This window comes from Aethina tumida, chromosome 1, assembly GCF_024364675.1.
Source record: "Aethina tumida isolate Nest 87 chromosome 1, icAetTumi1.1, whole genome shotgun sequence".
In the NCBI taxonomy this organism is placed as follows: domain Eukaryota; kingdom Metazoa; phylum Arthropoda; class Insecta; order Coleoptera; family Nitidulidae; genus Aethina; species Aethina tumida.
In genome coordinates, this window is record NC_065435.1 from 38,150,368 (window position 1) to 38,177,720 (window position 27,353).

General features: G+C 34.4%; 1 protein-coding gene and 1 long non-coding RNA gene across 7 annotated transcripts in view; one reads left to right on the top strand and one right to left on the bottom strand.

Moving 5' to 3' along the window:
• The window catches only part of LOC109600130 (synaptogenesis protein syg-2), a 154,875-nt gene that overhangs the window by 52,473 nt on the left and 75,049 nt on the right, over nt 1-27,353 (bottom strand). The window contains exon 1 of one of the 6 annotated variants that reach the window (XM_049964744.1): nt 22,070-22,090. The exons of the other annotated variants lie outside the window; for them this stretch is intronic. The gene's annotated coding sequence lies outside the window, so the exon portion shown is untranslated. Of the gene's footprint in view, nt 1-22,069; nt 22,091-27,353 lie in introns of those variants that run through there. 6 annotated transcript variants of the gene reach the window in all.
• Nucleotides 25,180-25,680, top strand: LOC109600134 (uncharacterized). Its single transcript, XR_002191601.2, has 3 exons — nt 25,180-25,281; nt 25,332-25,462; nt 25,520-25,680. It is a non-coding gene; the product is annotated as an uncharacterized LOC109600134 (long non-coding RNA).

Consider the following 27,353-nt stretch of genomic DNA (forward strand, 5'->3'; position numbering starts at 1 on the left):
CCGTATCAAAACACCTTGTATGAGACCATTTAAATATTTCATCTTCATCTGGAACGGCACCTTTTTCGTTGCGCGCCAACACCCAGCTAATACAACTTCTCCAACAACTCAAATTTGCCGGTAGAAACCGTTGTCATAAAACTTGAACTTCCCCAACTGCGTGTAATCTTTCTTAATCATTTTTACACCCCGTGTTTCACTTGTTTGGTTTTAATTATTTGCACAATTAGTATATTTTGTTGAAAGTAGTTCGTACATTTTTTTTTACTTGTCTTATGAGAAAAAGCAGTTATTTTTCTTTTTGCTGGTTGGTATTTCATTAAATAAATTAAAATGTTCAAAACAAATATATTTAATGATGTAGTTTTGTATATAATTTTTAAATGTTCTAAAGTTCAAATATACAATATTCTCCAAAAAAAAAAAAAAAAAAATGAAAAAACTAAATAAATAAATAATTATCAGTAACGTAATTTTTCAATTTTTTATGAATTTTTGAATGATAAAAAACCAAGTTAAATTTGAAAAATTGCATTATTCATACATTATATATGTATATATAAATAAATGGTTGAATAATAAATAAAAATATGACCATGTTTTACCCTTCGGATTTCACTGAAATTTGTGTTATATCACACTCTATTAAATATATGCGTGTGCCTCTGCCATTACCGAATTTCATACTAAATCATTAAAAATGACATATCGATATATTTATTACTGTACTCTATTTGGCATAGACACTTAGATGTATAAACAAAACAAGATATACATTGATACAGGTTTATTCCTCTAAGGATTTAATGGCCTTTTTTATTTTACCATCCACGCATCCTGGATAGTTTCATAATAATAAAAAAAAAAAATAAAAGGACTTAAAGCAGTCGAACGGTGAAGATACAGTGGTTCGGCGTATAAAGTTAATGTAAGTAGGATTATAAAACCGAAACAGAAAACGGTTCTAGCATCCTGGGGGGCCTTTCGCATGCAAACTTGGTAGATGCACCTTAAATCGATAGTGCAAATAGCAAAATGATGCGCGAATAATTTTAATATCATAATAAGAAATGAGCCAGGTCATAAAGCTGATGACGTATAAAGTGAAGAATGAAGAAGTAAGGAAGTGAAGAAGTGAGGAGGAGGTGGTAAGAGATTGTCCTCGCCCGAACGTTATATATGGCCAATAACAATGATCCGCGGAAAGATTTACGACCGGGGGGTATTTTTCATCTGCTCCTTAGTATAAATTTAATTATCGTAACCGAGTTAGTTAATTACCGAGCCGCTGCAGGCGCCGCGGCGGCCGGAGGGCGGGACGCGAGGCGGGTAGCGGAGCCCGGAACCGAGGATCGCGGGAATCGTGATCGGAGAAGTAACATCCAGGAAGTAACGGATTCATTATTGCCGGGGGTAGGGGAGCCCCATCCAAGATTACTACGTAAACGTGTTAATTCTAAACAATCTGCACGGCGAATTAAAGTTTGGAGATAAAGCACCGAAAGTCGATCCGGTTAGTGGCAAATTAATTTCGCTCCTGTCGGAGTGCAGACGGCCGTTTCGCCACCTAGACAACTTCCACGGTGATTAACTAGTTTTTATTACGGCCGATTTTCTACCAACAAATTAACTCCCGCCTCTGATATCAATTAACCTAATTAAAAATCCTTCACTAATCTTCGCGATTAATACGTCTACATTATTTTTTATATTCATTCTTTATATGTTTTTTATATTTTGATGCATCTCAAATAAAGGTAATTGTATTTGTTGGAATTTCGGGGATTTGTTCAATCAGGAAAATCTAAAACGGATATTTGGTCTTTAAATATAAATATTGCAGTGCAACAACAAAAATCCATCAAAAATATAATATTCGTGGTAACATTCAAACTACTCAAAAAATAGTTAGACTCCGAAAAACTAAATAGAATCACCAAAAGTCGTCTCGTTGAATATATCGGTACTTAAATGTCCTTTACATATCCCAAAACTGAATCACGCACCTATGCACCTATGGGCCATTTTGGGTCGCCGCATAATGACTCACACTGTAAAAGAACTGTTTAGGCTCAAATTTCTTAGGGAACATTAGAAAACCTAATTCCATTTTAAGTCTGGTCAATGTATTTTCTATATATTTTCTCCAGAATCAAAAATGTACTACAAAAATGCATATAAATAAAAAATATAGATAGGTAGGTAAAAAGGTATACTCTTCACCACAAATGCTGATTTGGTAGAAGTCTATATTCGAACTACATATATGTATAGTCTTGGCAGAAAGTAGAGCAACGTTTTTTAAATTCAAATAATTTTTGTCCTGGTTATTATGTTTTTTCTCTTTTTATTGTTTAACTATGTAATTGTTAAATTTTTAAAGGGAAGTTAATTTTCAATATGCATATTTTGAACATAATAAACAGGACAAAAATTATTTGAATTTTAAAAATTATTGAAACAATTTGGAATGACGTATAAGATCATTAAACTGTTGAAATACTAATTTTAAATTAATAAAATTGGAGCAGTTACAGCCTAAAACATTTATCTTTGTCATCTTTCTCTTATTATAATAGACGACGTATCAGCATTAAAAGCACTAAACAACCCTCGTCCGTTTGTACTTTTAATTTGTTGCCCGTTAGATTTCATTGTGTGAGTGTTAATTAAGGTTTCGTCACAGACAACGCCCGGCAATGCCAAACCTAAAATCATGAAATCTTTATGGTCGAGTTTTATTTTAAGAATTGACAGGGATCAACGGCTGGTGACAGTTCTTGTTTGAGGAGTTTGAAGGTGGTGAAATTTCCAGATCTTAGTTTTATTTATGTCGAACTCCAACAAATGCTTAACTTTTGTGTCAGAAAGTTTAGAGAAACTGTCAGCATGGAATATTTGAAACATAATGAGCGATGTTCCCGGATAATCTCTGTGGTTCTTTTACTAACAAGTTTATTCATCAAATCTGTTTCACCGTTTATCGTAACAATTTTATTTTGTTTTTGCAAGAGTATTTTTAATTAAAAAAAATCAACATTCACCGCTGTTAACACCCACGAAATCCAATCGGTTTGAATTATGTTGAACAGATTATCTAAATGCAGAAACGATGTTGTGCGTTGTCGTTTTATAATCGCAACGATAACAAAAAGAATAAATTATTTAGAAACGAAAAAATGGCATTTATTATGAAAGGAGCTTATATTTGCGAAGTGATGTGTTTGCGTTTTAATGTATTCTCGAGCTCGAAACCAGGTAAATAAATAACGGGGTAATTGTATTTCATAAATTTGTATAACTGGAAAAAATTAATGTACCCGAAATCCTCCGGTGTAAATTTTTCATTTTCATTGCTGTCCCTCTATTTGGAGAATATTATTTAGGCTTTTAAAGCACCATAAATCAGTTGTGCGTGTAACGGGTTACGGTTGTTCGTCGGCTCAGTTTTACACGGGCAAAAGGACATGGACCAGGACGGCGGGGGCCGGGCACCGGGCATCGGGCACCGGGCGCCGGGCACCGCGACCCCGTGCTACAACTCGCGATAAATTATTGCACTCGGCGCGGCAACTTGCGCTCCCGCCGGAGGAACATTTCAATTCTCCCGACTGGGAATTTCCCGCTTCGCCCGTATATACGAATAGATTATGCAAATCATCGTTTCATACTGTAACTCGCTAACTTTTTAATTCGGCCGCGTCTTTCACTCGTATCTCGCCCCTTTTCCGGGGGCCACTTTCAGGTGAGCAGCCCTCAAATAAGTTGTTACTTGTTATTTTACCAAGGGTGGCAGGGTCGTAACCAATAATAATTTGATTTGTCGACGTGGCGAATGGGCGAATGGGCGAACGGGCGAACGGGCGAACGGGCGAATGGGCGAATGGGCGAATGATAAAGGAACCGCACACGACCAGAACAATGTGATTAGAAGTTGTTTATTTTGATTTATATTAAAATTTATTTTGTGCGACCCGGACGTTATAAACGCGGCACACGTATCGGTTATTCCTGGCAGCCGCAATACTTTATGTTTTATTTATTTGGCCGCCGCGACGCTACGGACTCGGTCCGGCACGGTCGCTAGTTTTATTCTCTACCGCAACCAATTTATTTCTATCTAACGATTTCTTATATGTTATTGTAAGGTATTGGTTCGCAACAATACGGTCCGTGTCAGGACAAATGAAACTACATTCCTGCTGTTGCAGGCGCGTCCTTGTTCTCAATTGTTTTGGGTTTTGTTTTGACTCCTTTTAATTAGATATGTGCATTCCTAAATAACATTCAATAATTCCTTGTATGTAGTTCCACTGTATATCAAAAAAATACAATATTTAAAATTATTATTATAATTTAAATGACTTTCTAACTAATTGTACAAATAAAATTTAATGACAAAATAAAAAAATATTTCTTATTTTTCTATTTTATTGACCAACCACATTATATTTAGTTTAAGATTTAATTTAAATAGAAATTATTTAAATTAAATTTAGATAGAAAATTAATAATTGTAAAGAGAAAGAAATCGTGTAATTATTTTAAATAAAATATAAAATATTTTGACTGTTTTTAATTAGACATGTGCATTCCTAAATAACATTAAATAATAATGTGTACTAATTCCTCGAATATAGTGATAGTAACAAAATTGAAATTCGCTTGTCGAAAATATTGGGAAGAACATAAATGGACCCCCCGCTCATTAAAATTTCGCCGTGGCCTTAATTTTATCAGACACAATCAAACGGGCAAACATTAAACTGTAATTAAACATCTAATCGACATCGAAAACGGCCCTTGGAGCCCGTTCGATCGGAATATGGCGCGCGAAACTTTGTAGTAAAAAAAGGAGCAGCGACGATAAATTTTATTATGTATTAAGTTCCGGATCTCGATTTATATAGACTTTAAAAGTTAATTAAAATTTGAGTCGCGCGGATGCCTTCAATCTCGGCCCGCGATCTCAGACGGGGTTAACGGGGTTAACGGTTTGTGCTCGGGTCAAAAATAAAATTAATTTTTTCAAACACAATAAAATAAGAAAAGATTTTCATCAAAACGTAAAAAGGGAGCATGAATTGTTTGGGAAATTTGATATAAATGAAAATATTGAAATGTAAAGAGTGCAAATGCAAAGCGTTTTAAAAGTCAGTAATCTTTGTTGGATAATGATGAAATGAATTGATGTTTATTATTTTAAATTTTCTTTTACGTTTGAATAAGACAAGCTCGAGATCGGAACGTTATTAAAGCTTGCTGGCAAATGACAAGGGTTTAATAAATATATAATTAAATGCCAGACAGACGACCGACGACCGACGACCGAAGACCGACGACCGACGACGGACGACCTTTAACAAACTGTTTGTATCAATAAGCTATTGTATTAAAGGGCCAATCCTCTTTACCTGACTGATATTGACAATATTAATATCATTAAACTACATAAACCATTGTTCCACTAACTAAACTACTTTGACTACGCCGAACGGATTGGTGAGGGTGACATCTTCCCAAACTAAGTGGCGGATATTTACAGCGGCGGTGCAAAAGAAGAGACGTCAAGAATACTTTTATACTTTGCAGTGGATTATCCCGCATAAGCGAAGACACAATAAGACCGGAAAAAATGTGCGTGAAAACCGACGAGAGCTTAAAACTCGCTACAAATCACAATTGTGTAAAACGCCGGAGACAGATGTACGTGTAAAAGGAAAACGCGTCGCGACGCCTGCAAGGATGGAGGGTCGTCTGGACGCAAGCCGATTTTATAAAAGTTGTGTAAAACCGCTATCGGGATCAGTGTTTCGACCGTTCCCGGTTCTTTGTATCCCCGACAACTTTTCACGTCCATTATTTTTCATATGCATCGGCGAACCAACCAACATTTATTTCGGGGACAATATAATTTGTATCAATTTAAAAGCACGATGTTTATTGTTGGCAATAAACCATACAATTGCACATTAACCGGTTCGAAATGAACAAATTACGAATCCGAACCGATATAAAATTTGCCGTCGAATTATTACAACGAGTGCGATATTTTAATGTGGCTTATGATTGAAATATGCATCATTAACAGGCGATGGTGGCCACATAATTAAAAAAAATCAACAACAACCTAATTTCTTAAACTTCTTTATTCTAGTAAATCGTATTATCTATAGATCTAAAGAATCTAAAGAACCTAAAGAATCTAAAGAATCTAAAGAATCTAAAGAATCTAAAGAATCTAAAGAATCTAAAGAATCTAAAGAATCTAAAGAATCTAAAGAATCTAAAGAATCTAAAGAATCTAAAGAATATGGGTAAAAATAAATACTGTAAACCAGAAAAACATATTGGATTCCTTAAGTTGTTCAAATGCTTAAAAGTTTATGATTTTTAAAATTACAAAGTCAACCTTATGTTGGTGATCCTTTGCATAGAAAATATATGATGAATAATATTTATAGAAAATATTATACTGCCATGTGCCGAAGAAAATTTGTCTATTTTATAAAACTTCTTTAATCTAGTAAATCGTGTTAATTATGTTATTTGAAACTTGTTTTTCTTGTAATACATGTATTTATAATGTTGAAACTTGATAAAATTAAAAAGAGGTTTACAGCCATTTTGAATCTGATCTGCTAGAAAATTTGATTTACTAAACACGAAAATCATACTTAATTTGTATGCAGTATTTAAGCATTTTCGTAAAATGAATATTTGAGTTTTTAATTCTCGAAATTGAATCCACATTTTTTAGTATAACTCGAGATTTAAATGGCCGATTTGGCTAAACAATCATCTAAATTAAATACATGAACATTCTACAATTTTCATTTATGCAGTTTCCACAAGTTAACTTTTCGCTTTTCCCAATTAGTAAACTGGTGTAATGAAATTACACATTAATTTAAATTTTTTAACACAAGCACAAATTTTGCTATTTTGAGACTATTATTACAGTGGGTAAAAATAAATTGTGAACCAGAAAAGCATATATGGATTCCTTAAATTGTCCTAATACACAAAGGTTTATGATTTTTAATATTACAAAGTGTTCCTTTTGTTGGCGATGCTTTGCATAGAATTTGAATGATGAATTATATTTATAGAAAACATTATACTGCCTTGTGCTGAAGAAAAGTTGTCTATTTTATAAAAATCTCCGGAGAGACCACTATATTGATTCTGCAAGTACCTTCAAATTTCATTTACAATTTAATGTGACATTAAAATGCGAGTTATGATTAAAATAGTCGTCATAAATACTGTAACACAATAAAACGTATCATCTAAGAGGTATTGTATTTTGTAAAAGGAAATCTTGACTTGAAATCAGACGACAACAAATTCCAGTGTGTTTTGAATCTAGCTCGATCCTATTGAGATTTCTTGCCTCTTGCCTGTCACTGTACAGTATTGCATTGTTGCAGGATGTTAAAGGGAACATGCACACATTTGCAGAATGCAAATAAAATCCATGCAACCTGAACACGGCTCGACGAATTTTTAAACCGTAACACAGACTTAATTACCATAACTACAAGTAATGCAAGATATGTGTTCCACGTAACGAATGAATTTACGTTACGGTAAAAACGATAGAAACACACTTGCCATCGTAATGTGCCGGGGAATCACTTAGAAGTTGCGTATGACTCCCGGCGCTGCGTCATTCTTTATTCTATTAATACAAAAACATATTTACTGTTGACACATCAAGCTAATAAAAACCGTTCGCAAGTTATCAAGGCCCGGAGTCACTTTGCACGGTCGCTGCAAAGTGTTTAAAATAAAAACAAGCATCAAAGTGTGTGTGTGTGTGTGTGTGTGTGTGTGTGTGTGTGTATGTTTATGGAAGCAATTATGCCGCTATGGCGCCCCCCTCGCCGTCGGTTCCTCGTGGAAGTGGTGGCGCAGCTTTTTTACGATTTTCCAGTAAATCCGTGGCGCGCCCCCGTGCGCCCCTTGCGCACCGCTCCTCGAGGTAATTTTCTTTCGAGTTCGAATTACCCAAAACAGTTCGACTGTGAATTACGACATGAAGCGATTTTGCAGTCTTTGAAGGCGACCACTCGTGAAATTCGGAGTCCCGTATCGAAGGCCCCGGAGGCGGGTGCGAACGCCCACACGGCCCCGTTCTCCTGGTCCGCTAGATACTGAAACATACTTCTCCATGGGTGGATAATGCACGCCACAATACACAGCTTTAATATGATATCGATTGCTATTGGGGACAGACTAATGCCCGACCGACAATATGCCACAGATAGACGGTATTACGGTATTTTGTATTATGTTTCTTTTCCGATCAAGGAGACCACGAAAATTGTTGCGATTTCTAACAAATCCCACCAATATTAACACTATAATTTCATTTGTTTGAACTTCTTTCTATTCCTAAAACGGATATTATCTATTACGATTTTTCTTTTCTGTTGTGCCGTAAAACACGTCGTTCAATTTCACACGAATTACAATGATCAAAGCGAACAAGTGGAGTCGTTATGCTGGAACAAAATGTAACGTTCAGGTGGGAGTTAATTGACATTTGTATTTAATGTCACCATTAAGTAAAACACGGAAACATTGTGTCGGTTTATTAGAACTGTGACGGCGAATGCGATAAATCGTCACTTGTGCCAAATTATTAGTTTCACATAAATTAATTGGTAATCAGATAATATTAAGTGATGACGTAAAGGTTGAGGCTTTCGTGAACTTACGACAACTGATGTTCTAGAAATTTCGTTCTGTTCGTTGGCCGTTCTAATCTGTTTAGCGATTTTGATGTTTTTGAGCACTGCTGTCCATATTTTATCAAGCTTCAATGCTTCTTCTTTTCTATTGAAGGTGTTTCTGTGTTTATGGATATCAATTGCTTCTCTAATCATTCTCTTGTGATATCCAGTTGTCGAGGCAAGCAATTGTGTATATTGGAATTTTATTTTGTGGTTTCCATCTAACAGTGTTGTTCAGCTGCAGCAGACTTGTCTGATTGACCTAGTCCCAATTGAACGTTTTGTGGTACGGATGTATACTTTCCCGCAAGAGCATGGTATGCGGTATATCCCAGAAGCTGTTTGATGGTCTCTCCCATCTTTGGCAGATCTGAGATTGCATTGAATCTTTCTTGTTGGTATAAAAACAGTATGGTGTTATGTTTTAATAAGATCTTTCCAATTCTATCGGTAACTTTACATGTCTATGGAAGAAAAGTTTTACCAATCGGGGGCTCACTAGGTGGATTACAACACACATTATTATTAAGATGAAGTCTCATTCTACGTCTTATTTCTGAGCGTTTGTATCCGTTGGTGTGCAGTGTTTTTTACAAGTGTTCTTGTTCTTCAGCGAGGTGGTGTGTGGCACGTATCCTTTTGGCTCGTTCGGTTATGTAGATAGGTGGGTGTGTATAGGTTTTCCATATACTGTATGGTCTAAATGTTCACCCACTCTTTTTACTAGGATAGATATTTGGTTCTCCTTCTCCAATTCCATTGTGAATTTGACATTGTTATGTTGAAAGTTTAGGTGTTTTAGAATCTGATCTAGTTTTTCTTGTCTATTTTTTCATATCACAAAAGTATCATCAACGTAATGATACCAAACAGAAGGTTTGTGTTTGGAAGTCTCAATCGCTTTTTCTTCAAATTTTTCCATAAAGAAATTGAGATCACTGGACTAAGAGGACAACCCATTGCTAATCCTTCAGTTTGTTCGTTAGCTTTCAGTAAGGCGCGTACGGAAAAGATACACTACACACATACACACGAGGGAATATTTCTTATATCATGTTTGAGGAATCATTGACAGAAACTTTAGTGAACATCAAGACGTAATCCTTTCAATATCTCAACAAAATAAATGGAATCTTTATTAAAGGTTGGGGTGTTTCCAATATGAGATTGTAGCAGTCTGGAAAGATACTTAACTATGTTATATGTTGGTGATCTAGGAGTACTAACAATGGGTCGGAGTGCTACATTATCCTTATGTATTTTGGGCAGATCATACAAGCGAGGTGGAAGCACTTCTGATTTGACTAATTGATTTTGGATATACGCTGGTATGGATGATTTCTTTATAAGGAGATTGGTATTTCTTAACTTTCTCTGTGTTGGATCTTTAGCCAATTCTCGATAGCTTTCTCGGGTCCAGCAGTTCTTCCATCTTGTTTCTGTTTCTCGTTAGAATGTCATAAGTTTCCATGAGGATTTCTTGGGCTACATTTCCCGGAAAAATGTTTCCACCCTTTAGCAAGTACAAACGTTTATTCAGATGTCAAAGTACGATCAGTAATGTTTATGAGATAAAAAAGTTAGAAAGAATAAAATAAAAAAACAATATTGAAACACAAAGAGTTGAAAAAGAACCGGAAGAGCATTCCTGGCGACAGTTTCGCAGTACTTTCCTGAAATCCGGTTCGCAAAGAACGGATCCGTAGGTCCTTAGGTCATTCATTGTCCGGTGTGTGTGTGTGTGTGTGCGGCGTCCCGGGAGTTTTACACAATCGTGATTTGTTGCGTGTTTTTAAGCCTTCAGCGGTCTCCGTCCACATATTTTCCGGTTTCGGTTTTGTCATCGGTTGGGCGTGATACGACAACGAGAATGAGAACGGCAACGTCTTCTTATTCTTAATAAAAGCGATAAAACAATTCGGAATAGTCGAAGTTACACAACACACAGTTTAATTTTGCAAAGTTAACAGTGATCGAGGCGAGCAAGTGGGGCAATTGCGCTCCGAGAAAATTTGTTGCTTAGGCGAGACGAAATTGGCGGGTGTCTTTAATGTCCCATTAAGTATAAAATGGAAACGACTTTTCTTGTGTCATTTCGTTCGGGCTGTGTCAGAGCGTATCTACCGATTGCGATAAATTGGCGGACCTGCATGTGTGGAACCCGACCCGACCGATATAAGAGCGGGAAAGGTCGGGACATTATTTCATTCCAATTGAAATGTGTCGATTCTTGTAAGAACGCTCTTCGAACTATTGTGATCGTTAAATGTGTAAAGTATTTTTCCAACTTGTTACCGTGTCGAGACGACCCACCGCTCACATTTTGCGTCCTTTCCTTTCGTTATTGTTTTCATAATGTTTATGTTTTTAACTGGTTCGTTCCGCGAACGCGAACGGTTTCAAATCGACCGTGCTCTCTTCTGCTCCACTATTCAAATATAATATAATAATCTTTTCTCTAACAACTTTTCATTTACATTTTCTCCTACAAAATTTACGTTTTTTTCTTTGACTTTTGCTCAGTTACATTTGTGGTTTTTTATAATTTTGCAATTGTGAAAATATGGATAGATAGCTCACTATTCTTTACGTCTCATTTCTAATAATCTATCTAATTAAACAGGGTGATTCTACTATTTATGTGTTTAACTCGTTTCAAAATTACTTAACTAATCGATATCAAAAAATCAAATTCATAAGAAATGTGTAGTATATGTGTAGATAAACTGTAATTCGAAATATAATACATAATTTCAATACATTACAATTCCGATGTTGTTTGCATAAGGAAAACCAACCAAATTTACTAATATTGAGAAAACGTAAATTTAATTTAAGACTATTTTATTAAATAGTTCTACATAAAATAACGTAGAAATTCAACCATTTAAACTTCGAACCCACTGTGCGGCCACACCTTGGCACTTGATGACTCCTCGAAAGGAAATCAGATAAGTTAAAAACCAAATAACGTAACAAATTACGTTAAGAATATTTTTAAATAATTTTTTTGTGATTTTAAGACTATTTTATAAATAGCATGTGTAAGATTAGTTTTAAAAAAAAAAAAACATAAAAATCTGAAAAAATTCGTGAGGTTCTGAACAAACAGGTTTAAAAATTCTCCAAACTAAGCGAAAATATTTAGTGAATATTTCTTATTTTATTTAGGTTAGGTTTTAATAGAAAATTAATAAAACAATTGCAATTGCAAGTAACAGTCAACATGTTGATGATCGCCATGGATCACAATGGAATGGTATTTTAACATACATTATAATAATGCAGCTGGATTGTTTGAATTGGCAGTATAAATATACTCCTTGGACGCAATCGGCACATTTCCCAGCTTAATTAAATCCGAAGTGTGTGTAATCGTTGCAGAGTGACCTGGCTGGAAATGGATTGCCGGTAATCCTGCGTTATTACCGGAAGTATTTCCTGGACGCCAGCGCAAACACATAGATTATAATAAAGCCACGGCGAAGATTTCGCATCGGATTGACACCGAGTTAGAGTAATGTGCATAATCCGACTGTTAACTGTATTGAAATGAATATCTAAAACAATATCGGCCCGATCGTAAATCAGCACAAGGTAATATTCGTAGTTGACATGAGTCTGACGAATAAATACTTATTCATATATGGGTCGTCTGTGATCGTGCATGGATATTTATTTTCCAAACTTTTATATGTGTTTCGTGTGGAAGTTAATTTGGCTGACGTTTTTATTGTGTCTGAGAGTCTATAAATAAGTTGAAACGTCTAACGGCCTAATGCAAAAAATGGGAGAACGTCTCACGATACTCCGGTTTGTGTGGATTCAAGTGCTTTCCATTAAATTCTATACACTTCATTGAAATTGTCTTTTCTCTACTTTCGCGTTTCTCTATTTTACATATCATTTATGAATATTCATTTGAAATATTAATGCTAACAATAAATAACTTCACCAGATTATACGATCAATTTGTTGCATGCTTCCTTTTTTATTTTACAATTTACAAATATAACACGTGGAAAAAATTAAATTAAATTTCGCTGCGATACAGTTGCGAGGACAACGTTTTATTTTAAATTCCACATCCAGAACGGGCGAAAGTCTCGATCGACTATGGGATTTATGCGTGTGCATATTTCAATATTTTTTTTCATTTTATCGTTCGCCCTGATTGATGGTTACTGGATATTAAAAAAAGAGACAATAATATCAAGGTTGCAGGAGGTGAACAATCAAACAAAAAAATTATCCGACGTCGCTTTCGAAATATAAAATTAAATGACCTGATTTATTTTTTCAAGTATGTTCAAGTTTTTTTTATTCGAATGATTAATATTAATAGAAAAAAGTGGGTCGATTGAATACGTGTGTGTGTGTGTGTGTGTGTGTGTGTGTTGTATATAAAGTAGGCAGCATTTAGTTAAATAATAATTTCATAGAAGTACACGTTCATAGGGGTAAGTGTAAATAAATAAAAAGCAAAAAACGGCAAATTCAGTATGTAACAAGAAGCTGGCACGTTAATTAAATTAAATTCCATAACAGACAATCCTCGCAAACAAAGTGCAAAATTATAATTGGCCCTTCGGTAATTAAAAGACAGAATGACGTCAGATAATTCGGAATTCTCATTTTTTCCGTCGACATTGTGTAAAAATGCGCGAGAAGTCAATCGTGTCAGTTCCTTTTCATCTAGCCTGGATATCGGCTAGATTAAATTGAAGCACTTAGGCATCCATCCCCCCATTGTGGCCGTTTTATTTGGTGGCTCGAGCCGGGGTATTCGGCCAATTGCAGACACAAAAGAAGACAACGTTCTGTGCAATTACCGTGCTACAGAATGGATTTTCTATGAATGTCGATGATGTGGGGGTGCCCCTCTTGCTCGTCTTGCCCGTCTCTCAGTGGCCCCCTCATCCGCACCCGTCGTCCTCCCTTTCACGTCCCGCAACCAGTTTTATTCAATCTGGGACTTAATTCATTCACCTTTTTTATGGCTATTTAATTTGCTGAAATGATAATATTTGATAAAGATTGCTGAATGTTCAATTAAGTAGTTTTCCGACTCGTTGCCCGGGATCAATAAGACAAACAACGAATCAAATTTTTATGTTCGGAATGTGGGCTACGTAAAGACATTTCAAATGTGTGTCGACGAAATGAAAATATAAGACCGGAAAGTGTTTTAATTGTTGATTTAATAAGTACACTATTTGAGTGGGCTGGCTGGTGTCGACAAACATTTCATTTATTTATAACGAAAACTTTACTCGAACACGTTTTAACTTAAGTTTTAATCAACTTAAATTATTACATATATACAAATCATGGAAAACTGGAACGAACGATTCGTGGGGTAAGAAAATCATTGCCGCATAATCCATCCCACACGATTAGTTAGACATTACATGAAATATTAAAGTAATTATTTTTTATTTTTTCACCAGTAAATGTCAATACATTAATATTACGTTAAACACACCCTATATTTATGGTTGTTCAATTACTAATTATAATTTTAAACCATAGTTATTCATAAATTATACATACATAAATCAATCAGTCAATCATAATTATTGTCGGTATCCGTTGGTTCAACTATTTCATCCAATTTGGTTTATTCAATTATAAAATAATTTAATTAAACAAATGAATAAATAAACGTGTGCAATATATTCGATGAATTTTTAAATTTCTCTTTTGGTTAAAATACGTATTTTAAAAAAATAATAATTATAAAATTATACCAATGGCATTATATTACAACAAGGTTCCACAAGGAACAGTGTTGGTGCTAATTTTGTTCAATCTATACATAAATGAATGAATGAATTAAATATCTACATATGATTACAAATAGCAACTTAAATTTTAAACAACATTATAATTTCATTTTAAAAAAAATTTCCAAAAAAAAATATATATATATTTCTTTAGGAGAATGGCTTACAAGTTAAATTTAAACTGAAAACAGGTTACCGATGGTATTTCAATGAAATAGATGTTAATTCGATGTAACCAAAGTCTTTTTGAAATATTTGTTAAAACGGATTAAAGGGAGCGATTTATTTTACCTAAGATATCGAGACTAATTCAGTAATTAAAACTCAGGTTAAAACAACCTAATTATATTAACAAATAAATATAAGAAAAACAAAAAACAAAACAAATAAAAATATGAAATTTAATAAACTAAGTCAAAAATTTGGCAAAAAAGTTGAACTTAATGAATATTTATATTTAAACAAATGATTTGATAATCGACAGTAGTAGTAAGAAAGAACTAAAAGAACTTCGATTTTGACACTAGAAAAATTCTGGTAAAATCTACGGAAATAAAAGAAATCCAGAGTTTTTATAAACTCGGATTCTAGAAAGGGGTTGAAGTAGGTGGTGACTTAAGGTCCTTAAGAAACAGAATATATTGAACAACGATCCTACTTTAACCAATCAGATGAACTAAACAAATGTTCCTTTTTACAATATTGTTGCCAAACTTATTTAAGAGTTTTTCTGTAAGAAACCCTAATCTAAATAATAATGTACTTGGTTTGAAAAACTTTAATGCAATTCACAATAAAATACAATACATTATTTCAATCCAATTACAATTCTGATATTGTTTGTATAAAGAAAAACCATTGCACTTACAAATATATTCAATAATGTAAAAATCAATACGTTAACTAAATTTAATAATACCTAAAAAACATAAATAAAAAGAACAGACTTACAATTCTCTAAGATTTCAAGTAGAGGTAATTTATTAAATCTTTTAATTATTTAATTTAATTTAAGAATATTTTATTAACCATTTAACCTTCGAACCCACTGTACGACCACCCCCTGTTATTATTTTCAAATTAAACTAACTGAATTGGTAGCTTTGATTTGTTATAAAAAATTCAAAATCTAAATGATCGTTCGAAATGACTAAAATTGTTTGCACGTGATTGTTATTTATAAGTTGGCAAATAACTCTTGAGATCTGGAAGGAAAACATCCCGGGTTATAACGTTAATAAAGCTCTTCGTAAGTCTATTTACCGAACACAACACGGTACGTATCAAGTCGGAACATGCACTTTGGGCGTAATTGTTTTGAGTGTACACACCGATTTGCTGCTACGGCAGAGTCAACATAATAACTAATATAAGCTTCAATTTAACAAACAAAATACAACATTTCCGCTCTTGTTTTCATTATGGCCCTTTGTTTCGTATCAATGCGGATGCGGATGCGGATGACTATCTGTGAGTGAACAGTTTCTACGGGCACATATTAAAATTATGCGTTTTGAGTTGGTTCGTTTTATTACGTTTCCGGATTGTTTACTTAAACTAATGGAGTTTCAGTTCTCTAATAGTCTGGGTGCTAACAAACACGCTCAAAAAATACACGTCGCATACGCATGTCATAACCATTAAATAAAACATCTAACTACATTTAGATGTCTTATAATTTTCTCCCCATTTTAATCATTATTTTTCAATTATAATGCGATTTCCAAGCGTCACTCACTTACCGAACTGATACCCGACACGATCGATTTGTGCTTTTTCAGTAATGAGCGATTCATTTATATTTCAGCGGAATTCTATTTATAAGCCGCGGGCCTCCAGAAATCCGTATCGAACGGCTCTTAAAATTCTTTAAGTCAACAACGGTCCAATTATGAAAGGTTGCAGCGCAGAATTGGCTAAGCAAACCGGAAAAAAAGCCCCGGAGAAAAGCGCCGAAGAAGTGTATCACTGACCCGCAGACGTCGCTCCCTCGGGACCGTTTTTCTCCTGCATGATGCAAACAAGGCGGGTGTTTATTCATAATTTACCGTCGAAATTTAAGATAAACACGTCGCGAACGTCCCATTTTAACGGCGGCGCGGGCATGAGGCGCCGCCACTTCCCTCGTAAATTTCGAATAACTTTAATTAAATAATTTTGTTGGGCGTCCTGGAAATTATAAGTGTATATATCACATAATTATTGGGGAGATAAATCACTGCGAACAGCGAGTTGTTCATCAGTAATTGGTTTTCGGCAGTGCGGAGGCAAATTGCCTCCGTGGAAATTTGCCGGTCGCGACGAAATCCAACCCGCCGCCCCCACACTTTCCGTTCCGCAATTTAACTAAAATAATTTCCTTATTTTTAATGAAAATTAAAAAAAATCAACGCTTGGCGGTTTATACTAGCTTTCTAAAATTTAGGTACACAAATACAGGTTTCAATAATTTCATTCAATTCATGGTTTCAAATTCCTATTATACTTTCAATAAAATAAATTCAGAAATTTGATTTTAAATGTCAGATATGTATGTGCATGTTATTGTATTACATAGAAATTTATTTTATTTTTCTCTATGATATTTAAATAAAAGGTAAATTGAAAATGGATCAAAAGGTTTATGCATATGAACAATAAAAGTTGATATTCGCATCCACCATTTTTTAAAATTCAATTAATATAATTGACAATTTGTAAAATATAAAATTTAAATTTTTTTTTTTTATACTTGCAGGCATGTTAACCTGATATACTAGACAAAACAAATTATTCATAATTCAAAAAATAGTAAACCAATAAGTAAACTAAGAAAACTAACACTTCATTGGTTTGAACTCTGCCGTAAAGAATGGTAAAAAATTAACGAAACAGATTTCCCATCTAAGGAGGATGAAGTACTTATGACACCGAATGTCTCTGGTAATGATACTACTTCAACCAATGAAATCAACTGAACAATTTGATCTTTTCTAAACTTAATATCAATGCGGCCAAACTTATTTAATCTTAATCTAAAAAAAAAAAATTCTTGCAATTATTATTGATTTCGATAATAAAGAAAAAGTCTTTGTAAATAGACACAATAACTACTCCAAATCAACATTTTTCAGTATCAACATCAAAATTCAAATAAGGTCCTTGATTAATTTCTCTTTTATTTAAAAACAAATCTTGATAATTATAACTTATTCTAGATAAAAAATAAATAACATATATAAAAAGTAATAAAATATTACTTGTGTTGATATCCACATCAGAAAAATGATGATGTTTATGATATTCCGTTTTGTGTAAAGTTAAAATTTAAAACCGTCATAAAAAGTAGACAAAAACTATGTATAAAATCGTGCATCGTTTCCCTGAACAAGCAATGCCAAAATTCATGTGAAAATAAACTGCCTGACATAATATAAAATCTAAAAATTCTCTCAAACTGATTTATCGAATATAAAATAATCATATTTACACTTGTCACATACTTTTTTATATATGTTTTGTAATAACATTGATATAAGAAATAAATTTAATAATCTAAGAAACATTTGTGAGGACTAATTTTAATAAACTAAGCAATAAAAAACATTATGTAAGGAATTAAAAATCAAGTAACAAACTTTTGTCCATTTCTTAAACTATGGTAATATTGTGGTGGACACGGTGGACATGTACGAGATATATTAAGGGAATTGATTTAAAATAATAGCTTGGGACGACAACAAAAACCAGTAATAAATATCTCGTTAGATAAAATTTCCAGATCGCGTTTCGCACGTACCGTTTTTCTATATACGAGTAAAATCGTCTAGAAAGAAAAACCGAATTAAAGTGCGCCCATGTTTACGTCCCGCCGCGTCGGTTTTTGGGCGGAAAACCGAATGGGTGGCTCGTTTTTCTTATCTACGCCAGATTGGGCACAAAGAGAGCGGATTCGTCTCTCTCCCTCTCTTATCCGGAGCCACGAGATAAGACGCCTAAGGGATGGCTGCGGAGGTCGCAGTTCGACAATGAGCCTCTTCTAATAATGACCGCAACATGACCAACACAATTGGAAAAAAAAACAAACCACACACACACACACACACACACACACACACACATACACACACAAACATGACCCTTTTTGCGTATCAAATTTTAATCTTGTTCGATCGTTTTTCGGGGAGCGGAGCGAGTCGGTAACTCGGTTATCGCGGCGCGAATTTAATCAGTCCGAATTTGCTTTATTTCGTTCAACTGCCAAATAACTTTCGGCCAACTCCATTATTTCCTCTTAACGTCCGTGTCGGTCTTTGTTTGCGTATATTTAATATACATACCGTGTATGGTGGCCGTTTAAAATACTACACTAATTACATTTTAAAAGATAAATACACGCGCCGTGTAATTTCATCCCCCGTTGAATCAACACGTTACTTTTCATCACGGTTACTTGTGGCTTTAATTTCGTATAAATTATTTCTGCGTTGTTTTGTTCGGCGGGCGCACTTTTTAAAATGTGTCATGCACTCAAACTTAGGTAGGTAGGTACCCACCCACCCGGTGGTTCTATTTATTATACATGTGCCACGTTACACCTATCGAGGAAACTAATCGCTTGTTCAAAATTCATGTAGAAAATCGCAATCCTTTGTCGTTCGGATTATTGTACCGCACCATCGACGTGTTTTCTTTAAGGGCCTCCGTGACGAGGGTAAATTTGTTTACAAATCCTTCGAATATGCCGCCCCTGCCGCCTAAACAAGTGCGTGTAGCCGAACGGGCCTTTTGTTTGAACACCACTCTAATATAGAGAGACTAACGTTTATCGAGGAGCGGAGCGTTCCACTCTCCCTCTATTTTTCTAACCTTTGTGACGGCGGAAAATCCTAAACGCCGAAACACCGAAACACCGAAACACCGAAATACGATGCCTTCGCCTTTTACCGTTTCATCGTTACCGATATTCATTTTTTCACACTCGTACCCTTTAATAAATCACTAAAACTAAACTTTTATTGTTCAGTTTCTAACGAAATAAATACATACGTAGAAAGAAATATATTGTCCATTGTAAATCTTATTTGAACCTTATGTGACATATTGTCACATATGGACAATAAGACATTCCCGAACGTTTATTTTTGTTTAATTCAAAGGTGGCCTTCAGAAGTAAAGTACTACCAAAAATACTGAAATTGTATAGTCAAGCGTCATCGATATATTGGGAAAAATCGATCCCTATTTTTGATAATAAATACATATGCAGATAGATATATAATGTAAATTGTTATGTGAAAAATTGTCACATATGGACAATAAAACATTCCTGAATGTTTATCTTTGTTTAATTCAAATTGTGTGTATCAATCTAAGGAAAGGTGGTCTTCAGAAATAAAGTACTACCAAAAATATTGAAATTGTATAGTCAAAACATCATCGATATATTGGGAAAAATCGATCCCTATTTGTGGTAATTAAAATTATAATTTGTACCCGTCTCAATATAATCATGATGGGATTAGTGTCATCCCTAACTTTAAACATGGTCCTTAACACAAATTAACAACACTGTTTGTAATTATTTATTGTAATATTGTAGACATTTTGTAATCTGTGACTATCTGAGCTACTACCCAACCCCTTATTAAGTCACAGGTGTGACTGCAAACACAAAGTTAAATTAAATTTTAACACGTAGTAATTAACCTAAATCACAATTCAATTATAATCAAGAATCCATTGTAACGCAATAAAGAAGTAATCAAAAAATGGTCTACCAAACCCTTCACAGTAATTATAAAATGAATAACAACAATCTACTGCAGTGAATAAATCTAAATAGTTATAATTAGTTAAATTTGATTAGAATCTTTCAGAAATCTGACTGGTGGCATAAAGTTAAATTAAATTTTATTAAGTGGTTAATTAACGTAAAATACAAAACAAGTCTTGCCACGTATTGTGCGACATACGCAACAATAGTTAGAGTAAACATTAATTTACCAAATATATAGCAAAAATATTAACCAATTGTTTTTTTAATAGTTTGAGGGGCGCGGCCTGTTATTAACCCCTAATCAATAGAATCGACTAATAATAACAAATGCCAGTGTACACACACGTTTCCATTGTTTGGCGCGTTAGTCATGGCAAAGTAAATTTGCGATCGGCGTTCTCAGCAACACAACCACCCCCCCCCCCCCCCCAGCCCCCAAGTTTATTTATGAAAGTGAGTGTGCACGGGCCCCGAACTAATTAATATCACCGTAACCTGGATGATTCATATCGCACGGCGGCAGCCACTTGATATTTCTTGGATTTCGAACCAAAGGGGGGACCTTGCCCCCGCGATAAACCGCCCCCCCGTTACGCCGCCGACGGCGCGGTGTATCCAGGAAGCGGTCCTGATTTATGGATCCGGCGGCAACGTGTGTTTTAAAGCCATCACCGCCAATTTTAAATACCCAGATAATGTGATATATGGGCCCCGCAGGTCGATGTCTGAATATTAATGTTTCCTATCCGCTAATTCATATGATTATGTCGCATGCGATCGAGCCACAGGCCAACACCTTTCACCTTCCACCCTGCGAACCTCGTGCGATGCCAAATTCTTTGACGGAACTCGATTGCTCGATGCTGTTTTGACTTGCCAATGCAACGGACGATTAATTTACTGACGAGTCTCCTTCTGCACTGTCGGGCGCATCCGCCAATATTTCAAATATAAGGACGATGAGTATACATACTGAATCAGCTCCAGAAAGGTATCGGGCTCATCATTTCAGGAAATGTTGAGTATCAACATACTTCGATGCTGCATGTTTCAGATCTTTATCTGTTACCGTTTGTGAATAAATCAAAAAATACTGAAAATAAAGATCTGAAACTTGCAGCATCGAAGTATCTTATCAGTATCAACATTTCCTGAAATTATGAGCCCGAGATGTCTCATGGTCTTTGCTCAAATAATTTTTCATCTGGTTTTTAAGTGCAATAAAAAACTGCGGTTATAAACTCGCTCGTGCAAATCAGTTTTTAGTAAAAAACATTTTATCATAATCAACACCAACTGGATTTCCATTCTGCATTACAATTAAATTATTTCTTTGATATATCTCTTTGTTATGCTACATGTGTAATAATATTTTCTCGTTTTCATTCACTAAAAACAACATGAAAGCACTTTAGATTGCTATATAAATATTTATTTTACGTAGACAGAAAAATTCCAAATATGGCGTAGTGAAACACACAAAGCACCTGCGTAATTATTTTCAAAAACGAAAACGATTTATTACCGAAATAAAAATTAAAATATTAAGATTATATTATACATTATATTTGATTGTGCACCGGGGTTAATTCGAAATTTGTTTTAATAAATGAAACAATCTGCAAATTCCTGTTAGAATGTGGAAAATTGTTCTTTATAGTTAATTTTCGTGGCGTATAAACAACATTTATCGGTGCACAATTTCATAACGTTATAATATAAATAAATTCGATATTCCGGATTTATCGCCGTAATTTTAGATGGTTACATCGGAACCAACTTACCGCAACACAATATACCGGGATCTTACCTAAAACACACACAAACAACAATTTTATTAGACAAATTTCAAAGTGGCTAATAATAAACAACAATAACAATAGCGGGTTTGATTTATTAAAAACAACAGGCACGATAACGGTGGAAATGGTAAACATTAGAGATCGTGTTTTACATGAAAATATAGTGAACACCGGCATCCATAAAACCGAAATATGTTTTCCAGCAAATGAATGAATACTTCTGACATAAAATTTATGGAACGATAAAATATATGAAAATAGTTTTATCACTTTATTCGCGCAGATAAATTTAAATGCCAGGTATCGAGTGATAGAATGGACGGCGCGACCGTAAATGATACGGGAAAGGTGAAATTTAACGGTCGCCATTATAAGTTAAAATGCAATTCGGCCGCACTCACTCCAATTGTGATATTGATTCGGCCGGCATAAGATAATAAACGAACGCACATCGCTAATTAAATTGAACTCCCTATCTGCAGATCTGTAGATCTGATCGACCTATTTTTGTGTGCATGAACGTATTTAAATCCAATTTTTTTTACACACATTCGGATCTGTCATTAGATAAAAACCCTTTGAACAACCCGATGTTATTTTTTCAGTTTTCAGTTCGATCCGGTCCAACTGTGACAATTACAACAATTACACGTGGTGGACGCCGAATCTCATGATCGTAATTGTGTCTGGTTTTTTTACGTTTTTCGGGACCGACGACCGAATTCGATGCGAAAACCCGTTTTTCACACGAAAAACTAAAATTATTTAGTGCGCCTACTGGGTGTCGAAATACATATAGTAGAGTAGGTGCGGGCTATGGGTATCTAAAACGAGAAATAATGGCTGTCGTAATTATTTTCCCGTCGATAAATATTGCAAACACGATTATGCAAGGGGAAACTTTAAGCTTTATATCCTATTACCGGGAGTTCATAAGGTAAACTTCCATCTCGGAATTGCCGTCGACTCGTGCAGTTTCCTTTTTGCGAGATTAAAGTGTACTATAACTCGTTTCATTCTAAATTTTTCACTTTTATCTTACGTCGAAACGGCACTAAAATATACGATTTAAGTTATAAGACTCGTGTAACTCTTTGTAGTCACGATAATAACAAATGCACGTTGTTTCTTTATTTACTCGGCTCGCAGGGAAAATCTGGCCGTAATAAAGAAACCGCCCCTATCTATACCTACTTTTAAACTATCTATACTTAAAGTATATATAAATTTTGATCATTTACTTGTAACACTTATTTACGAAAACAGATCAAATTCACATAATTATTGTAGTAATCCATAATTAATTATAATGAACAATTAAAATACACATAGGCAAACAAATCAAAATTGTAACAAAATTTAATAATTATGCAAAATATATTTAATTAAATTTACCCTGAAACTATTTTAATTTTCACAACAACGATTTTATATTTTATACGTTAAATGTTTAATATTCCATTTTTCAATTATCATTGAACTTCTAATTGAAAGAGATTGTTACAGCAAATAAAACGGCAACTGTTGTTTAAAATTCTTTAGTCTTTTTTGATACCATTCATACAAGTTTTGTTCATTCAGTTCAATTCATTACTATATGAATTTACTATAAATAACTGATAAAATAGTAATATTGAAGTAGTAGAGGCAAGAACGGACGAACCGACGAACGGACGGAGAACAGCTACATCACCGCAGCAGAAAGTTCGCTGATACCCCCGGACAAGTTTAAGACCCTCACCTTCGGAAAAACAAGTCATCAGTAATCCGGGCCTTAAGTAGGGCATTAAGTTGTGTCGGCGGCGACGTGAAAGCACACTGGCCTTCTGGAGTGCATTCTCCAGTGTTACCGTAAGTGAGCTTCTCCGTTCTCCGTTCTCCGTTCTCCGTTCTCCGTTCTCCGGTTCTCCGTCCTAGCCCGGTCCGAGTCTCCGCTTGCCAGTCTAGTGCTTGCCCCGGGCCTCCCGTGTGTTCTCTGATTAATTAATTAATTAATTTAATCAGCCAAGGTTCCGCCGCCAACGTTGAACTGTTGCTTAGTACTGGCTGAATGCATACAAAAGGGGATGCGATGCGAATTTGACCGCTACACTTCAGCTAATACCTTAGTTTAAATGTCCAATCACCATTTTCAACTAATTCTAATTTGCACCGACTAAAATTTAATCTTAAAATAACACACACACACACACACACACACACACACACACGCAGGTAGAACTTTCAGAAATATGTATATGTCAAAAACATACATTATCATAAACTGCAGTTTAAAACAATTATTGTTTGAAACTAATATGTGGTTATCTGTTTTCGAAATGTTTTTAAAAGTTTGCTACGTAAAATTGAACTTGTCTTTAAAATGATGTTTCTTATGATCATTTTCTAAACATTTATAACTTTTACAGGAAATTTTCTGCACATAAATTTAATAAATATAAATAATATTATTAACTATATATATATACAACTAATTTCAATTTTTTTAATACTTAGCACATTTAAATATTATTATGTTTTTATAAAAGAAGCAAATTACACTCTAAAACATTTTTCAGTAATTTTTTTTTCATACAAAATTATTTTATTATTTTGATGCTTATAAAAAATATAACAATATATAATTGTATAATTCTTTTAAAAAGTATTAATAAAATAATTGCCTACAAGTTAAATTTAAAATTTAATTTTCTCTGCATATTAATTTTAAGCTTTATTTATAATTTGAATGTAAAAATGTTCAGTAATTTTTTATGTGGAATTAATTTTAGTGTGATTAATGTCGTAAACGTAAAAATAAACACGTTCAAAATTAATTTAAATAATCCGCAGGAAAAATGTAATAAATTATGGGTCGAACACGACATAAATTATTGTTAATAGGTATTTAGTACATAATTAAATTTTAGTTAAAAATAACAAATATACTACTGGTTTACCGGAACGTAAATAACGATTATGGCTCACAATTGTAATTAAATTATTGACAGATTACTGCTAAATTATCATATTTATTGGCAATTGTTTTGTTTATTATTTAACTTTGATAGTTTAAGGTTTTGGTTGATTGCATTTTTTTAAATAAACTAAATGTTACTATGGATTTGACATTTTCATTTTATCAGTCATTATCTACTTTCAATTTTGTTTAACGACATTTTCTGCACCTCCAGGAGAAATGGCTATAAACCGAAGTAAGATCAAATATTTATATTAATTAAGTAAGTCACAAATTGATTTTTAGCTGTCCAATACACCTTGGGTTTAATTACTGGGGTACTGGTTCCTTTATGCATAAGTTTGACTATTTCTTACTTTCTCCCATACCTAAGACCTGCTCCACCAACATCATTAATAAATCAGATACTTAAAAAGGTACAGTAAAAATAGTCCATTAACGTGTGGAGGAATTAATTACTACGACTTTTTCAGGTGTACATTTTTTAATCACGAAATTTTGACATGTGTTGTCAGTCGGATTCCTTCAAGACTTTTTTTGAAGGACACTTTTACAACTACTATTTTTACCTATTTTATGGGTTTACTGATTGTATGAATTTATAAATTCAATAAAAATAATTAAAAACGTACAATTTTATTTGGTTTTATTTATGCGAGTAAACTGACTAAAGAAGTACTAATACGTAGTTGAAATTTCTCCACGAAAAAAATATATTTATATATAATATATATTTCACAGATTCAGTGGCTGGGAAAGGAACGTGAAACGCCGAAATTTTCCGGCCGCTTTGCGGAATCAATATATCGGCGGGGTAGGTACGTGCCCCCGAAAATCCTCCAGTGCGATTTCCATTTCCCAGCCGTCGATTTATGGAAACACATCACCAATTAATTCAATTTCCTCACTTGTACCGTTCAACCTGTATCCGGTACGTAGGCAGCCAATGCCAACACTTCAAATCTATACCGCTCCGTCGTTTCGCCAGCGCCACTCATTTACATTTAACACATTTTTTATCCGGTATCCCACTTTCGCGTCCGCTGTTTTTCGAATGTCTACCCACTGCAGTTTGATGTACGCCTTCGCCGTTTTAATATCGCGGAAATATATTCAATCAATTTTTTTTTTCGGCCATAAAACTTGTTGAAACTGGAAGTGCACAGTAATGGGATGAGATAAAGACATTGAGCCCCCGTCTGTTATTTATCTCTGGATAAATATTATTGCAAAGACAAATGAATCGCCGCATGGAACTCGCACAATAACTCTCGCCAAATCCGTTTTATGCACCGATGCATCGGCTGAAATTGCCCCAATAAATCGTCTGGGTCTGAGAGTCAATAACGTCAGTTATTTAGAGGAGCGAAAAAACAAAAAAACCAAAAAAAAAAAAAAAAAAATATAAATAAACTGGCGATAGCAGTGGGTTGTACTGTTCGGTTGGGGGACCGGAAAAAAAAAGAAAAAAAGAGAACAATGGCATTTGTAAGCGCGTAAATATCAATTCGGCCCTTATTGTTTTAGATTTGTCATCGAGAGAAGCAGAGGGAGAGCTGGGGGCGGCCTAACTTCGGGTCGTTACTTTTCCTCCTTCTAACTGCGATTTATGCTTTCCTTACATCACATATATTTCGGTAATCTGGCCCTCTTCAGATGCCATTTTTCTCAATATATTTGCGAGGAAGTGGCGCCCCGAAAACCCCCACTAAACATCTGTGATATATTCCATTAAACTTCAGGCTAATAACCATCTGGCTTCGTTGTAGATTTATAACGCCACTATCGTTTGAGATGTCGCCTTTGTCCTTCCACTGGCACGTTTTTACCAGCCTTCGGAAAAATTGGTCTTGGCCACTCGACACCGCGACGCTTCGTTTTTCTGACGCCGTAATGATCCTTGTGTTCACGTCGTAATCATTAAATGGGGAAAAACTGAGGGAATCCTAACTTGCATTAATAATATCCACTCAAATGAGTAGTCGGGCTATTTCATTTCAAATACACAACTCAAATATGTTGTTTTGTCTAAAATATTTAACCTACCCCGGTTAGGTTTCACGGGGCTTGGAATGGTTGAATTATAATTTTTCTTACAGCAACAGAAAAAACAATAATATTTTGTGTAGTGGTACAATATTAAAACAAGATATATTTGTTGTTCTCCATACACATAAGACCTATTAAATATGTTGAACAACGTCGTTAATTTATTAGGTAGCCTGCCTGAGTTTATGGGGTGAATATGTGAGCAAGTTATTTGGTGAATTTATTGGTTATGCTTTTTAGATTTGCTGTTTAGGGTAG